The sequence below is a fragment of the Odocoileus virginianus genome, chromosome 9 (genome assembly GCF_023699985.2).
Source record: "Odocoileus virginianus isolate 20LAN1187 ecotype Illinois chromosome 9, Ovbor_1.2, whole genome shotgun sequence".
NCBI classification, from domain to species: Eukaryota; Metazoa; Chordata; class Mammalia; order Artiodactyla; family Cervidae; genus Odocoileus; species Odocoileus virginianus.
Genome location: NC_069682.1, coordinates 15,016,264 through 15,034,906, shown reverse-complemented (window position 1 = coordinate 15,034,906; position 18,643 = coordinate 15,016,264). Strand labels below are relative to the sequence as shown.

The window sequence follows — 18,643 nt, the reverse complement described above, 5'->3', positions numbered from 1 at the left end:
TTCTTAGAGACCAGTGGCTCCTGGTTTGTCAATTACCAAAAAACAGGCACCCAAACACTGACTTGATATTTACTAAACCTGATAAGGGGTCTGGAGGTCCCATCTGATGCTGACTCTATCGACTACAAATCCCCAAACAATTAGGCACTTTTGGAGAGCAGAGCTTCTCTCAGTTTTCCTGCAAATTCTCCTGGGTGTGCCTCCTTAATTACGTTCTGTGACTAAAAGCCCTAGAGGATGCTGCTAAGTCTGCAGTCAGTGGCTAATCTTCACAAGTTCACCCTCTTCATGTGGCCAGACCAGCTATGGGATGCTCCCCACCCAGTCACAACGGCACACATTTGGCAAGGTGTCACCCACAAACGAGATACGAAGGGACAAAGAGCAGCTGCGGTCCCCAGAGGCCCTGACAACTTCAACAGGTACTGAATCACCCAAGTTTTTCCCCACCCCCCGGGGGAATATTCACTTCAGAATTGCTATTCTAAACTAACTCATTTCCACAAGACATAGATGTGAGCTCCTCTACTTAATATTCATGTTCTCCCACTAAGTTTGTATGTAAACATAGCCTTTAGAAACAGCAACAGAGTCAGTGTTTAAAAGAGCTTGAAGGCAAAAATCTTAACTCATCCCTTCTACCGCACAGACATTCCTTCATCTAGAGAAAAAAAAAAAAATCTGCCGAGATGCTAATGCAAACCCAAATATTCATTCTTGAGCACTGAGAAAGAAAAGGAGGGTGAACATATTTTTCTAAAACGATATGCAAAGCGGAGCCGTTTTTTACAGAAGCCATTTCACCTGTGCATTCCTGCGGAGCCCTGCCTGCTCTGTCTTTCCTGCTGTGCTTGTTATTCTGGTCCAAGGATTCTCAATCCTGGCCCCACATTAAAGGAGATCTGGATTTTTGTTTGACCATCTCTTTAAAAAATTGAAGTACAGTTCATTTACAAGGTTGTGTTTGTTTCAGGTATATAGCAAAGTGATTCAGTTACATATATATACATATACATATGTAGATCTATTATTTTTCAGATGGTAGATTCACTTTTTAAATTTATTTTTAATCGAAGGATAATTGCTTTACAATGCTGTGTTGGTTTCTGCCATACATCAACACGCATCTGCCGCAGGTATACATGTGTCCCCTCCGTCCTGAACCCCTCCCCAGCCCCCTCCCTCACCCCACCCCTCTAGGTTGTTACAGAGCCGCGGAGTGCGTTCCCTGAGTCATATAGCACATTCTTGCTGGCTATCTATTTTATGTATGCTAATGTATGTTTCCATGTTACTCTCTACATACAGCCCACCCTCTCCTTCCTCCTCCCTCACGGTGTCCACAAGTCTGTTCTCAACGTCTGTGTCTCCTTCGTGGCCCTGCAATAATTTCATCAGTATCACCTTTCGAGATTCCATAAATATGCATAAATATACAATATTTGCTTTTCTCTTCCTGACTTACTTCATTCTATAAAATAGGCTCTACATGTTTAAATATTCATGTCCAGACCCCAGTCTAGACCCCAAAGATTCTGATTTAATTGATCTGGAATAGGCCCCAGTGGTTTTAATACACAGCCAGAATCCAGGACCACAGGCTAAAATCAAAGGTGGTGTCACTGCGATCCATCACCTAACCCTAAATAAACGTGGACAATGAGAAAGTGAGTACATTGCTAGCTCCGAATCTCCTGGAATTTTATATATGGGATATTATTAGAGGGACTCCAAACTGTTGTTTGTGCTGGCTTATTTTGGAAATCAGCATATTTTAGGAAAGTGACTGTGGGCTGGCTAGTCCCCAGTTATTGCTTATTAGTTTTAGGCTGTGTACCATCAAACCTTTCCCCACACTGCAAAGAAGTCTGTTTCCCTTTGAAAGGAAAGGAAACCATGAAATCAGAGCCTGCTACTCAGAAATCATTTTCAACTAGACAATTAACAGAGGAGAACAGTGAAGCCAAGAGTGACTACAATGAAAATCACTAACAGAAAGATGCCCCAAGCGACAGGGAACAAGACTACACAGTCCAATTTTCTGGTAGAAAATGGGGTGAAGGCCAGCCTCTGTGCTTCTGAGACTCCTGTTTCTTTTCAGTAAGAGAACCCCCTGAGAACAGCTCTGCTCAAAAGCTGCTCTCAGCCAGAGCCAGGCAAGTTCTCACCTGTCAGCAACAGAAGCAGAAAAATAAGTAGGAAAGGGAGCTCTTCAGAAGTCTTGCTTTTATTTTTTACTTAAAAGGCTGGTATTTCTGAAATATACCTTTCCTGTGTGTTTTATAACGTTCCCTTTATTTCTTTTGTGCAATGATTTTCCCAATAGATTTAGTTGGTTCCCATGCATGTGTACAAAGTAGCCACTCCGTTAACGTTTCAGGAACAACTGAATTGAAAGCTCACGTTTGTTGCTGTTGTTCAGTCAGTAAGTCATGTCCAACTCATGTACACATAAGGAACTGCCTACTGTGTGAGGCTCAGAGTACATTTTTTAACCAGCAAGAGAGTTGATAAGGCCCTTCGGTGGTCAGCAATGGATTAGTACTTCAAAGAACAGAGATACCTTTGCTTGATCCACAGTAGATGTCAATGGTCATACAGGACCAGTGACTCAACGTTAGGAGTCGTGAAGGTGAAGGAGGGGACAAAACACCTTTCCCACCAGATGTGCACCTCTCTCTCGAATCAACACTGTTGCTCCCTTTCATGTTCTGGTACATACACATCTGGGGCTTTCCAGGTGGCGCTAGCGGTAAAGAACCCACCTGCCAAGACAGGAGACACGGGTTCGATGCCTGGGTCAGGAAGATCCCCTGGAGAAGGAAATGGTAACCCATTCCCGTATACTTGCCTGGAAAATCCCATGGACAGAGGAGCTTGGAGGGCTACAGTCCATGGGGTCACAGAGACAGACACGACGGAGCCCGCACATGTGCGTGCACACACGTCTTTGGAAAACCAGGAAGAAATTGGTGGAGATAAAAGCCAAATTTTGCCTGAAAAGTGTGGTTGTGCTTTGCTGCCCACCCCCTGGAGCATGCATGGTGCCCTCCAGAGATAGGAAGTGGGGTGGCAGGAGGGGCCAAAGGAAGACAGAAGGGGAACTGAATCTTTCTCTCTTGGCCTGGGTGCTAACGCCCAGCATTTTCCTTCCACCTGTCGAGTGAGAGATGATGGAAGCAACCTGAGAACAAGGAAGGCAGCTCCCCAGACAGACCCACATGGACTAGACAGAACCCCTGGGCCCTGGAGAGGAAACCACTGTGCATCCCTCGGAGGACACCGCATCTTGACTGGTGGAGTCTCCCTGTTGGACTGTTCCTTTGTAATACCCTCGCACTGGGAAGTCTCAGAAGCGCCACGGGGAACCAAAGGAGGAGACACCAGGGGAAGCTGTTGGCCCGTGTCTCAGCCTGGGTTTAGAGGGACAGAAACAGGTGGTCACGCTCCTCAGAACGAGCACACAGAAGGTGACTCCTGGGGCTGCAGGGGAGGCTGGGAGTCAGCTCCCTCTCTTTACAGGATCTTTTCTTGGGACCAGCTTTGGGAGCAGGGACCCCGGCAAAACCCCTCTTTGTTTTAAGAAGCTGAAAGAAGCTGATGGTGGTTTACCTGCAGCCACTGAAGACCGGTGAAAATGCACTTTTGGCATGCTTTAGAGCAGTGCTCCCTAACCTTTTTGGCACCTGGGACTGGTCTCATGGAAGACAAATTTTCTACAGACCGGGGATGGGGGGTCGTTTTGGGAGGATTCAAGCACATTACATTTACCGTGCACGTCATAATAATAAAAGTATTTGTACAGGAGGCAATATGATACCAAAAAAGGCTTAGATTCTAAAGAGATCTAGATTTCAATCTCAGTTTTAGGCAGCTACTGAAACGTTCTGAGTCTCAGTTTCTGCATCAGTCAAATGGAGATTCAATACCTGCCTGATGGTACTGTTATTCTGGAGACAAACAGGCAGAGGAACAGGTATATGAGTGCTCAGTGGTGGGCCTGCTGCCACCATCATCATTATCGCCACCTCCATCCTCCTCATCACCTCCATCCTCCTCATCACCACCATCCTCCTCACCATTACCATCATCTCCATCCCCATCCTCCTCCTCACCTTCATCATCACCATCCTTCTGGTCATAACCATTATCCTCATCACCATCCTCATCCTCAACAACCTCCTCCTGTTCTTCCTCCTCCGCCTCCTACCACCACCACCATCATTATCATCTCCAAGTCCTTTCACGTGCATGGCTTACTTCTTGAACAACAGTCTCTAGGCTTTTGGTGAAGGAAATTCAATTTCTTCCTGACATGTTACTCATTCTTAATATTCACTTAAAATTTATTGCCACTTTTCCAAATAAGAGCAATATACCTAGTAAAAGCCTCTTCCTTCTGATAGCTTTTTATTTACTGACATAAATCTTACGGTTCAGCATCATTTTAAGAATCTACACTCACAAGGTATCAACTGGAACCTGAGCTAAGTCGAGCTCAGCTTTCTGCTCTCCATAAACAGAGAGACAAAAAGGAAAACAGGTGCTCCCAGGAAGGCAGACATTGTTTCCACGGAAATCACATGGCCACCATGCCCGAGTGCTGACAGCTACTTTGCCATCATAACGTTCTGATTATTCTAAATCTAGTTAGTACAATCACACTCATGCAGTCCTTGAAAAAATAAAAACAAAGAGGAAATGCTACCTGAATGAGAAAGCGCAAAGCATGGAGTGTATCAGGAACATGGAGATATTCAGAATGACTCACAACTATTGACAATATCAGATAAAAATCTAAGAGTCCTACTGGGAAACAGCATCGTCTTTGAACTTAACAAAAAGCACAATGCCCTCACAGAATGCTAGTCACTCAAATACAATAATAAATATATGTAAATGGATGCCAGCTGTCTAACTTCTACAGGTAAAATAACATCCATTGCTTCTGGTTCTCCTCCTGAAACCTAATTTCCATCCTCTGGCCATTCCTGTGGCTACTGGTGGAACCTTCCCAAGCACTCTTGCATCCTCCCTAGGCTGGTTCCCAGATAAGCGGACACAGTATTCCATGACTCTTATTTTCCTCTCCAGTGGGGCCTAAATGATACAGTCATTTCGTTATGATTTACATTCTATTTTTCAAATACAAAGTGAAATTTGAGCTGGCTAACAAGCCGTGTTTGAACAGTAAGGCTTCTGCATACAAAGTACATTTTCCACCGTCATCTGAACCAGGGTTCTCAGAAGGCTTAATCTGCAGCTAATTCAACACCTGTGGAGTCACTAGCTTTGCATACTGAACACTGTGACCTGGGAGGCAAGTGGCTGGTCCCAGAAGGCTCCAGGCTCTCGTTGACACTATATATAGAACACTAAACCTTCAGGATCCCCTCCCTGAGGAGTTCCAGCTCGGCCCTCTGTGGTTTCACAGGACAATCTCTGCCTCCATAAAAAAGGTGGGATCGATTCTCTGCTCAAAAAATAAATGCCCAAGGGAGACACAGGAGAAAAAGCTTAGAGTGGACACCTTTCTAAACGATCCCACCATCTAAGCAAAAAGATGCCACCTATAAACCAGGAAAACAAGGCTGGTTTTTTTCCTGAGTGTCAAAGAATTGATGCTTTCAAACTGCGGTGCTAGAGAAGACTCTTGAGAGTCCCTTGAACAGCAAAGAGATCAAGTCAATCAATCCTGAAGGAAATAAACCCTGAATACATTTTGGAAGGACTGATGCTGAAGCTGAAGCTCCAATACTTTGGCCACCTGATGCGAACAGCTGACTCATTAGAAAAGACCCTGATGCTGGGAAAGCTTGAGGGAAAGAGGAGAAGGGGGTGACAGAGGATGAGATGGTTGGATGGCATCAGCGACTCAATGGACGTGAGTTTGAGCAAGCTCCGGGAGATAGTAAAGGACAGAGAAGCTTGGTGTGCTGCAGTCCATGGGGGTCACACATGACTGAGCAAACTGAACTGAAATGATGAACCAGCAAGCAGTTCCCAGCCTTCAGAACTCTTGAGGAAAAAAAATTTTGTCATTTATAAGCTACCCACCTCTGGTATTTTGTTACAACAGCTGAACGGACTAAGCTAGATGGCAAAGGCACTTAAACTAAGTCACAGTTAAGCCATCTGAGGGTTTTAACAAGGTAGCACTGGTCAACAGGGCCTAGGGTTTCAGAAAAATTAAGGTGACTCTACACTTTGAAAAGCCTATGATGTTTGGCAACTCAAATTAATTGGAGCTCTTTGGGCAAAGAGCATCAGTAGCATGGTTGGGCAGAAGCTGCGCTGTAAAGAGTTGCTAAGTGAGTCGAGGGAGGAAGTACAGCAGTCAAAGGAGGGAGAAACATGATTTAAAGTCTAGTAGGGAAAGAGGGCAAGAAGGAGGAGAGAAAAGAAAAAAAATGAGAAAAAAGGGGGGCATTCTGAAACCACTGGGAGCGACCAGGTGAACTCACTGTTCCAGAAGTCAGAACTTCAGAGGAGAAATGCTCCCACTGTGTGCTGACAATAATACTACGTGTTGGCTTCCTTTTTCCTTGCTTAGTTGTCACTTCGTGTCGGACTCTCTGCAACCGCAGGGACTGCACCATTAGAAGTTAAACAGAAAGATGAGCTCACAGAGGGATTTGCCTCCCAAGTATGAATGTTCTAATGTGCGTGTGCTCAGTCATGGCCGACTCTGCGACCCCATGGACTGTAGCCCACTAGGCTCCTCTGTCCATGGAATTCTCCAGGCAAGAACACTGGAGTGGCTAGCCATTTCTGCACAGTCTTCCTGATTCAGGGACTGAACCCTCGTCTCTGTGTCCCCTACACCGGCCGGCAGATTCTTTACTGCTGTGCCACTAGGTAAGCCTGACATTCTAGACGATACCACTAATATTCAACCCAAGACAGGGGTGCTGCCTATATTGCTACTCTGCCATCTTTTCAGGCCACCTCCCAGGGGCTGTGTCAAGCGGATATGTCCTGGAGGGGCCCTGCCAGGATTAAACACACATACACACACAACAACCAACACACCAGACATCCACAGTGAGGGAACCGGGGCTGGACATGTGGAAATACAATTCAAACCAACCCCTTCAACTGGAGGGAAGCACTGGTTTTAAAGAAATAGTCACATTATCCTTTGCTCTGCATCAAGGAGACTCACTAGAAAGAACATCTAATGTTGAGTGACAATTTCTTTCTGGAATTTTACTTTTATACCTAGAAAAAATTACATACTACTGTATAACAACTTGGCATTGAGGAAAATGCTGTGGCTGCCTGAACCGATGGGCTCATCCCACCAACAGTACGTTTCCTGGGTGGTCAGCTCCTCAGTGGCCTCCACCTGCTGTGGCACCTACCCTGGGGCAACTGCAAAATGACCCACGTCCTTCAAACCCACTCTGATTTCCAGGACAGTGTGTGACAAGCCACCTCTCCGTTTGTTTCTAGAACATTCCAGAAAGCTACAGAGAGAGGGGTCAAACACAGCAAGCAGGCACAGGACCAGAGCCTGGGTGCTCAGCGCATCTCCCTTTCCTACGGCCACATGAGAAAGTGGACAAGGTTTCTCAGACTATGACCCCTCCAACAGCAGCACTTCCCACGTTTCCCTAATCATTCCACAGTCTGGAGTTGGCTTCCTCCTACTGCGCTTCTGAGGAGCAGTATCGCCAATCAGTTGCCAAGAAGCTGGCACACAGGACCGAGGCCCTCAAACACACCTGAAATGGGAAGGAAACATTCCCAGAGGTTCATCTTTAACCCAGGCTCTGAGCTCCTTTGCAGCAAATTCCAGAGAACCAGAGGCAGCTGGGCGCAGGACACCAGAGCAATCACGGCAGCCTGCGGCCTCACCGCATCAGCACTCAGGATGGGGAGGCAGAGGGAACAGCACAGATAATTGAAACCACCAGGGGAATTTCTGGAACCAGACCCCATATCTCACACTGGAACGTGGCCAGGGTGGCAGGGCAGAACCTCGGTCTCTGCAAACATACCACAGCGCTCTTCAAAATGAGGGAAAACTGACCTTCCTGGAGGTCTAGGGTGAAGACCCTATGCTCCTAGTGCAGGGGGCATGACTGGCGAAGATCCTGCATGTCACATGGGATTAAAAAAAAAAAGCTACCTTTCCGATGAGTAGGAGTCATTTTCTTGCATCCTCCCAAGGGAGGCTCTACAAGAGAACCAGGGTGGTGTGTCGATAGAGTTCCGGAGGAGGAGGCCAGAAAGTATCGCTCTGGCTGCACACTCACATGAGTCTGTTCTGTGACCCTGGGCCACTTGCTTGACCTCTCTGGACCTGTTGTTTCATCTGGAGGTCAAGACAACTGGACCAAAATGCTCAGTGACTGCCATGTCAGGGGAAGAAGATAGCAAGAGAGACAATAGTATCTGCTTTCACAGCTTAAGAGAAACAGTAAAGCTGGCGCATTCCTGACAACTCTGCCACTGCGCTGGGCATCAGCACCATGGTACGTTCTCCGCTGGATGAGGGAGCCACCTCCCTGTGGCTGGCAGTGTGTCCTCCGCCAGCAGGGCCTCCGTGGCTTTCAACAAGGAGGCCGTACGCATGTGATGTGGCTTCTGGGAAGGCACCTCCTCCCCGTTTCCACTGTCCAGCAAGATGTCCCTCATACATGTAACGATATAAACAGCAAACATTCTTTGAGCTCACACAACGTGCCAGACACTACTGCACGCACTCTGGATGCATTAGTTCTTTAATCTCCATACGAGGTAAGTACCAACATTTTCCTGATGATGCAGGCACAAAGTTGGAATCGTCTGCCCAAGGTCATTCAGCTTCTCGGGCTTCTCTGGTAGCTCAGTGGTAAAGAATCCGCCTGCCAATGCAGGAGACGCGGGTTTGATCCGTGGGTTGGGAAGATCCGATCCCCTGAAGAGGGAACCAGCAACTCACTACAGTATTCTTGCCTGGGAAATCTTGTGGACAGAGGAGACTGGCAGGCTATGGTCCACGGGGTGGGAAAGAGTTGGACACGACTTAGTGACTAAACAACAACCACCACAACTTCTAAGTGGGGCAGTCAGGTGAAAACTTGGGCTAATTCTGAGGTCTTCACCAATATTTTATACTGACCCGCTAATGGCAGTGTAAAATAGAGATTTTTTTTTTCACCATTAATGAGCACCCCTATGCAGTGGGCTACTGTCAACATCAAGCGTATGTGGCCCTGTTTTAACAACATGGGAACACCAGACAGATCAAATCATGATGGGAAAGACAGATCTGGGTCTGACTTCCTGCTCTATGTACTTATGAGGCAGGCCTCTGGAAATTTCTGAAATAGTCCCAGCTCCTCAACTGTAAAATGTGAAGAATAATATCCTCTTCAGAGATTTATAGTGAAGATTATATAAAACGAGGCTCCTAGAAGTTCCAGCTAGTTTTTAAATGATGACAAAGTAGAATGTTTGTTTTTAAGATCTCAAAGGGTAGATACATATGGCTCTAGACTTCAGATCACAAGGTTGGGACAAAAACTTGAATTCTGATTTTAGAGTTATCAGTCTATTAATTTAATCAATTGACATCTATTACCTTTTTAAATCTATTGCTATTTCTTCCTACTTGTTGGGAGTCATAAGACATTTTTTTTTTGGCTATTTGGCTTGTGAGATCTTAGTTCCCTGACCAGGGATCAAACCCAGGCTCTCAGAATGAAAGCACGAAGTCCTAATCACTGGACCGTCAGCCAAGTCCCGGGAGTCATAAGACTTCTGATTCCCAAGGGCTGCATCTACAGTGAACAAAGTTCCCAAAGCAGTTTCCTAACAGAAGGGCAAGCTGGGGATCCTAAAAGATGGGGAACATCTCCACAATGTCTCCCCAGCTCCATCTCATCCAAATTACATTTTTTGCACCTCAGTTTCTCCTTCCAGAAAATGGGTACAATTTCTGCTCTGAGCTCTCCCACCAACATATTCTGCACTCTTACAAAAGCATGATGAGAGTAGCAATGCCTAATATTTGCATAATACCTAACACTGGAAGATTTTAATGTTTAAAAAGGCTTCTCTTATGCCTTATGATCTTATTTAGGCATCCAGATAGAAGATTATTGACAGCCTTGAAGGCATATTGACTAAATTAAGCCAAAAAAGAAGTTTTTGCTCTTAAGTGGAAAGATGTAAAAAAAAAAAACTGAAATGCATTTAAAATGTGTATAAGTGTATATGTAAATATGTGCATCTACATATACATACATGTGTCCATATTTATGCACATATACACATATATAAATGTGTACATTTAGCACATCAGTTCTGTAACCTTCAACAAGAATGAAAACACCACATCCATCACACCACTGAACTTGTTTACAAATAAATATCCCTGACTGTAAGGGTTCCTCAGTGAGACCTACCTCATGCCTGAATCATGTAGTCAACCTTATTTTTAAAATACGTATAAAAGAAAAATGTAAATAGCTAAAAATGAATATTAAATTCCACTTACCAAATTCCATATATATATGCGTGTGTATGTATATATACACATACACACACTATTTTAGAAATTATTTCTTTCAGTGTATATATAAAAACCAGTCGCCTAAGACCAGTCACCTAAGACTCTAATCTCATTCTTAGACTGACTTGGAGGACAAAAGTCAGTGATTCGGCTTTCAACTGGTAACCGTTTAAACCACCCAAAGGATAACCTTAGACTTTAAATATGTAAAATAAAGTCTATTCACCAAACTTTATAGAGTTTAAACTAGATAATGAGTCATAAATAAAGCTTCACCAGAATCATTTATCCAAATAAACAATGATGCAACTATGTAGAAAATAGAATTGACATAACCTAAAGTTTAACAGAAAAGAAACAGTGAACTTTTGGTGTGTATTTCTTTCTTTCTCTGTATTTGCCATCCTGGTTTTATCCCAGGACTCCTTGTACTTAAGTCTTTCAGGTTGCCAAGGATCCTCCAATATAAGCTTTTCTGATTTTTTTTGAAATATCAGACAAGATATGTATGTATATATGTGTACATACACACACACTTATGTTGGAACCATTTAAATGAAATTTATATGAATCACTAGCTAAGTAAGTTGACTGAAGAAGAGAGAAAACACTTTCCAAGATAATAATAATTTAGAGGAATTTAAACCAACTAATCCACACAAGGGTTGAACTACCCAAGCACACAGTCAGATTAGATGACAGGGAGACAGGACACAGAAATCAGCATGCAAATAACTAACACCATTTTTAAAAGTGTGATAAAACACAATGTTTCTTCAAATACCCTAAATATCTACAGAGTCATATATATAGTGTAAAAGGTGGCAGGAACAGCCAGACTAGATTAAGTCAACTCTGTTGCTATAGAAGAATCATCCTCCCCTCAAACCTGGCTCGTCTTCTAGAAGGCTCCCCACCCCCACTGGCTGATGGAAAGCCCATGGAAGTCAGCAGAGGTTTCTTCCCTGCTTTAGTCTCTACTGAGTCAGCACTTGCACGCAGCGTTTCTAACCCTCATTATCACCTGAATCCTCTCGATGCTCCCCACCTGCCTTCAGTTCTGGGCTGGACTCTGGAAATCCACGGTCTCAGGAAGAGGACCTCACAGGCACAGCTGGGGGGTCAGAGGTAAGCCTCCTGCCGTGGGGCCTCAGAGGGAAGGGCCCACCAGGGAGGGACAATCAGGGGGAACCCTGAAGAAGAGGGTGTCTCAAACTGAGGCTCAGCCCACTGAAGCAGAAAGGAAAGAGGAGAGGCAGGGGTCTGAACCATCTGTGGAGGAGTCATCTGCGCCTTCTGGAGGCATGAACATGAACTTGAACTTGGCGGGCGGGGAGGTGAAAGCTGCTGACGGCAAATGGGAGGGGAGGGTGCTGTTTACCGAGAAGTCTGAATCCCATCAAGCAAGTGACTTCACAGAATTAAGGTGGAGAGGGTCAACAGCAGATGTGCAATTAAAATCTCAAATGCACAGAACTGGAAGGAGGCATGAAGAAAGAGTCTGTCTGATCATAAGACCCACACTTCACATGGTACTTGGGAAGCAGAAAACGCATGCAGGGAGACACTCTGGAGGTTCATGGTCCCTAGAAAGATAAACCACCGTTCCTGGCCAGACTAGTCTGAATATCCCTGTTGCAGCAAGGAACACCACCAATTCTAGTCTTCTCCTATTCACAGCAATACTCAAGAAATTGATTGATAGAACTCAAAAAAATTCACTGATCCTGGATCGCAAATCAAATTTTTTAAATGTTCCTGGACTATCTGCTATGGACAAAAAGCACCCTGGGAAAGCCACTGGGAAGCATCACATGTATCCTCTTTTGGCTGTATAGTCACATGGGCACGAAGCCAACTTTATTTCTTATACACATGCCCACTGTTAGGATGAAATAAATGATGGCCAGCAAATAGTGGTCTGGACAAAGCTGAGTTTACAGTCAGATCCACGGGGCTGGAAGAAATGCAGAAGCAAAGTACAGAGTTAAAGAGGAGAAAGTTCACCAAACTCGGCAAGATTCCAAGGTCGGGTCTCCAGTAGGGCCGATGGACTAGCGTTGGCTCTGGTGTATGTTTGATGCTTTCACCAAGCTGGAGTGAACAGGTCCAAGATGGGCTGTCAACCTTCCAACGGGACTAGAGTCTTGCAGCTGATACACCTGCCTGCACACACTCCAAGCTTGACAAGACTGTGACTTTAATCACAGACACATGGAATGAAAATAATCACCACCAAATAACCTAACCACATCCCTCGACCTGTTTTGCTGGAATTGCATAGTTTTTCCCAAATTAAGGGAACTTTCAGCAGAAGTTTTTCAGGGTAGCAAAGTGTTCCAGGATCATAACAGAGAGAGAGAGCCACCTCCTTACTTGTTATCACATGGCCTCCAGACATTCCTTTTCACACTTCCTGCCTGTGTCCTTAATTCTGAGAGTATGTTTCCACAGGAAAGGTCTCTCTGTGCTGGAACACCATCTTCTAGGCAGATTAGATCCTTAAAAAGTTGTATTGGTGCCTGAGAAACTCAAGTATCAGCTTTACCAGCTTGGCCATTTTCAGTCATTGGAGAAGTGGTTTTCTTCGCTCTGAATCGATGAATTTCTATTGAAGTGTCTGTTTCTCTGACACACACAATAAACTGGCACTTGGCAGTGATTTAAAGAAGCAAACGGGCCAGCCTGCCATCAGAACAAAGCTGCAGGAGCAGAAGCAAGCCAGATTTAAATGAGTTAATTTACAGAAAAGCCTTTCTCTGAAGGCTAATACTTAATTCAAAACCAGCTGTCCTCTCCTTTGGGGGCTCAAGCTGCCTGGCTTGCCTCTAGTTAGTCTGTGCCGAGAGAAACATGTCTAGTCCAAGAGAGCCAGGGAATGAAGCTCCTATAAGGAGTGCCCAGGCCTCCGGAGCCTGGCTGTGGTGCTGACTCCTGCTCTCCCAAGAAGACAGCCTCACCGCCCCGTCCGCGATCCAGCCTTGACCTTGGCCACAGCAGATGCTGGGCTTTGGTGTCTGCTGCCTTCAGCAGCCCTGATTCCCTTCGAATGGTGGGCTTGCCACTGAGAGTCCTGCTGACTTGACCAAGCCTTATGCCAGCCTCTCCAGTCTGGGAATGGCCATTACTGCCCCTACAACCCAGCCACCCTCAAAGAGCCAGGTTCTCGCTCCTGAACCCAGCTAGTGGCTGGTGCCTGCTCCCCACTGAGGGGGATAACAGGGTCGAGTCAATTCCCCCTCTAAGGATGAAATCCAGCTCTTCAAGAGGAACCCCATTTGAGTTTGCTCCACTAAACAAGCCCTCTCACCTAAAGGAAGCATCATCTGGTGTGTGTATGTGCATACATATATGCATGTTTACATCTGGTGTGTATGTATGTGCACATATATGCAAGCTTTTGTCTGGTGTGTGTGTGCATGTGCACATATATGCATGTTTACACATTTTTCCATACTGCTGGGCACATGAAGAACATCTTCATCCCCCTGGGAGGTGAGACCATGAGGCCATGGCCCTAGAGCAGCTCTTCTCAACACTGACTTGGCTGCATGTAAGAGTCCTGGGATGGAGATGGGGTGCTTTTTAAAATTTCCCAGTAGCTACCATAACCTCCAATTCTATCTCAATTGGTCAGGCTGGAGCCTGGGCCTCAGGATGTTTGCAGAAGATTCTTGGGTGATTTTAAAGTGCCACCAGGGTTGAGAAACACTGATTTAGAGGGAAAAAGGCAGAGACCCTGAGCTGAGACTCCCCAGTGTATCCAAGATGAAGTGCTTGCAGTTTAAAACCAGTTCCTACACAGGTGAGAATTCCCACCAGGAAAGATCATCTCTGCAGCCAATAAAGTAACCATTAGAACAGCATGGAATCCTGGAGCCATGTTTCATGAGTACAGTGACTCTTTAGCCAGTCCGAGCCCTGGTAATCCAACTATTAGGAAAAGGGTTACTCTGAAGACACTGGTTTTGCTTCTCTTATCTCCTATATTCCATCTTCATGCATTCCCTTCATCTGTCATTTCAGTGGGGGCTGTTTGTATATTTGCCTTTCTACTTTTCCAAAAAAGCTTTATGTGTTGCCTTGAAATTAGATTTGAGCACTGCCTGCCCTCTAAGTAAATAATACCACGGAAACGATAAGCTCCATAATCCAGCGGTAACACTGACATTGTGATATTCCATAATGCAGAGAACACGCCCTTCACAGGACCTGAGCTAGCCGTTCCTCCAGGGAAGGCTGGTGCTGAGCCATACAGACCCTGCCCCCTGCCAGTCAGACAGAATCCCTCGATGTTACATAGCAACTGCCTACCATGAAGCCTGCCTCTTTATTCCCTCTGAGCTTGGTTTAATATCCACTTTTCAAGTAGGAGATTCATTTTGGAACTATTTTCAGGGCAAGAATAGAGACATCCTTAAGGATATATTAGCTGCATTACTTTAATCCAATGAAAAACATAAATCTCTCACCCTGCAATAATCTCAGCACAGAGGAGGACAAGCAGTCTCCCAGATGGGCCTCCTTAGATGAAAAATAGCCTGAAAATATACCAACGACCAGGGTATAAGACAGAATTTGGAATAATGCAGGCCTCTTTGGGATCCTATCTTCAAGGATTTAGTTACAGAGGACCAAAGAATTTTTTAACACATGGTTTCAGACAAATTTAACATCCAGCAAGCCCAGGTCACGACTGGGCTTCAGACCTCCTCTATCAACCCACCACTCCCAAGACCAGCATGTCTGAATCAGAACTCACCACCTCCCTCCTGCTCCTGGATTTCTGATCTCAGTTAATGAGGTCGTTATCCACCCAGCTATCCAATCAGAAACCTGGCAGTTATTCTAGACTCAGCTCTTCCCTCAACTGTCTCCCCATTCCTCCCGAATCTCTAAGTCCTAGAGATTCCATTTTGCCTCTTGCATCCCAGCCCATAGATCCTATTTTAATGCACTGCCTCCTCAGTGCCTCCAATGGCCGCCTAACTGCTTCCCCGTATAGTGGATCTTGCCCCACCAATCCTTCTTCATTCTGCGACAATAATCTTTACAAAACAATCCTGACCACGTTGCTCCTTCCATTAAAACACTTCAAGGCTCCCCGCTCTCTGCAGGATAAAGTGGGGGTATACAGCATCCCGTGATCCAACCTCCCCAACCTCAGGGCCCTCACATCTCACCTGGGACCCTCCACCTGGCCCACTGGGCTCCATGGAGTTTCCAGCACACCAGCTTGCCTCCCATCTCCCTTCCTCTGTTCACCCCGCCCCCTCCTGATTGGAATATTCCTCTGCCCTTCTTCCCTTAGCAAAATGTACTCACTGTCTAGACGCACCTCCTCCAGGAAGCCTTCTCTCACACCCAACCCCAAAGGGAGCAATGGGAAGCCCTCCTCTTAAACCCCCAGTAAGACCTCTCATACAGTACCTACAATGTCACTGCACTTATCTAGCTCCCGGAAGACAAGGATTGTATCTTGTTTTTTCAATCTCAGCACCTAGCAGTGCCAACTGAGGCACAGGAATTTAATAAACATCAGTGAAATGAATGTATGTTCCAATGGTGGCTCTTGACAGTAGTTCCAAAACTATCTTTTCTACAACTAATATACTTTGCTTTCGACTGCTTATGACATGGGACAGCCTCTTATTCTACTTGTAAATCATTCACAGGGACCAAAACCCATATAGGAGATATAGCCCCTTTTATCCCCTGAGAAATCACTGGTTTTCCATTCCTGAAAGAAGGGTCATACTTCAAGGCACCCCAAGAGCAGAGACTGAGAACTATCAAAATAAGTGACTCCCAATCCCTGGTCCTCCCTTTCTCTGAACTGCCGTCTTGCTGGAAGTGTGTATCATTTGAAGGAGGCACAGGATGGAGGCACTACTTATGGCAGACAGACCAAGACAAGAGTCAAGACTGGTTTATGAAGTTTACATCTGCTGCCCTTGCCCATGTAGACAGAAAATATCACCAAAAATAAAAACTGACCTCCTTGGTTTTGTGGCTTCTAAGCTCATGAGGGAGACACCCAAAAACAAAGGCACCATCGTTGATTCAGCAACAGGCAGCCCTTGGGCCCAAGATAGAACCTCTGGAAAGCTCTGACCCCACCCAGATTTCCATCTAAAATGTCAAATATCTGCAACGTGGCTGCAACTTAATACGCAGCCAAACCCCTCTTCTCCGGGTACTGATTTCACATTGGAAAATTGGCAATTTAAATAAATGTTTCATTAACATAGTGTTTTCCTGCTTGATGCTAATGTACAAAGAGAAATTTGTTTTCCCAAATTCTTTGCCACAGAATTATTTCATGCAGTCCTCACAGGACAACATGAAACTCTTCAGGTCCCTAAGAGACCAAACAAATAAGAGAAAATGCTTGTAATAAAAAGTACTGTCGAGACCCATTTGTTCCAGAACACACATCACATATGCTGCAAGGACAGGAAGATCCCGACCACCTCGGCGCTCAGTTTGTACTGATGGCAACAAAGCCTCGTTCAGTGGGCACAGTTGGTCCCTAAGACACAGAAGTGGGACAGTTTACTCAGGCAAGCCCAGACAGTGTGACACTTTGTTTTGAGACCCAGTAAGGCTTGTTCCCTTTCTATTTCACTTATCTGTACAGGGATTCTTGCTCTGTGCTGATTTCAAATCCCCAAAATTTCAAGGACATTTCTAGCATCTTTTGCTAACAGGAGAGCTTAAAAACTTCATAGCACAATGCTCGGATACACTCTACTCATACAAAAGCAGGTCTCATATAAAAGTCTGTTCCCTCAAACCTTGGGAGACATGGGGGGAATGGCTTGACCCTGAAAATGAGGGGACAGGCCTGGACACCATGCTAATGGGAGACCATCTTTTGGGAGGATCCAACCACATCAGAACAGTTCTCTGCACCTTTGAGCTGGAGGCATTACCCTGACTTAGTTCTGAGATGCTGGGATAGGGCGTCCCAGGTGGCACTAGTGGCAAAGAACCCACTTGCCAATGCAGGAGACATAAGAGACCTGGGTTCAATCCCTGGGTCAGGAAGATCCTCTAGAAGGGAAAGGCAACCCAACCCAGTATTCCTGCCTGGAGAATCCCATGGACAGAGAAGTCTGGCAGGCTACAATCCATGGGGTCACAAAGAGTTGGATATGACTGAAGCAACTTAGCACACACGTAAGAAATAAACATTTGGTCACTGAGTTGACCAAAATATGCAAAATCAAATATACAAAATATACAAAATCAAATATACATCTGGTCTTGTCCACAGGTCCCAACTTCCAGCTCACAAAACTCTTGGAATTTCCAAAGTGTTGAGAGACAAAGGTGTCTTTGTTATGTGAACGAGTTGACTTCTAGAAGCACCAGGCTGGAGGCTATGTGTGTGTGTTAGTCACTTAGTCGTGTCTAACTCTTTGCGACCCCATGGACTGTAGCCAGCGAGGCTTCTCTGTCCATGGAATTCTCCAGGAGTGTGTTGCCTTTCCCTTCTCCAGGGGATCTTCCCAACCCAGGAATCAAACCTGGGTCTCCCGGATTGCAGACAGAATCTTTACCATCTGAGCCACCAGGGAAGCCCAGGCTGGAGGCGAGCTGCCAGGAGAACCAATCATGTGACTAGAGGGTTGGGGCTTTCATTGCATCCCCCAGATTTCCAGGGAGAGGAGAGGGGCTGGAGGTTGAATCAGTCACCAATGGCCGATGATTTTATCAATCACAACTATATAATGAAGCCTCCATAAAAGTCCTAATGGACAAGTTTTTGTCCCTTTTTGGAGAGCTTCCACGCTGGGGAACTAGAATGCTTCTGTGTTCCACGCTGGCCTCACGCTTCAGGAGGACAGAAGCCTCTTTGTTCGGGACCCTGCCGTGTGTATCTCTTCATCTGGTTCTTAGTTCACATCCTTTAAGATCCTTTCATAATAATTTGGCCGTTTAGTGAGTGAACGGGTTTTCCTGAGTTCTGCGAGCCATTCTAGCAAACTGATCAATGCCCAGGAGGGGGTCATGGGAGCCTCTGATTTACAGCCCGTCAGTCAGAAGTACAGGTAACACGCAAGCTTGAGACAGCAGCCTGACGGGGGGTGGTCTTGTGGGACTGAGCCCTTCACCTGCGGGATCGGACTCTGC

The 18,643-nt window shown here is 45.6% G+C and overlaps 1 protein-coding gene across 3 annotated transcripts in view; it reads right to left on the bottom strand.

Annotated features, from left to right (window-relative positions):
* Positions 1–18,643, bottom strand: part of CAMK1D (calcium/calmodulin dependent protein kinase ID) — a 389,654-nt gene that overhangs the window by 219,435 nt on the left and 151,576 nt on the right. The window lies entirely within an intron of this gene.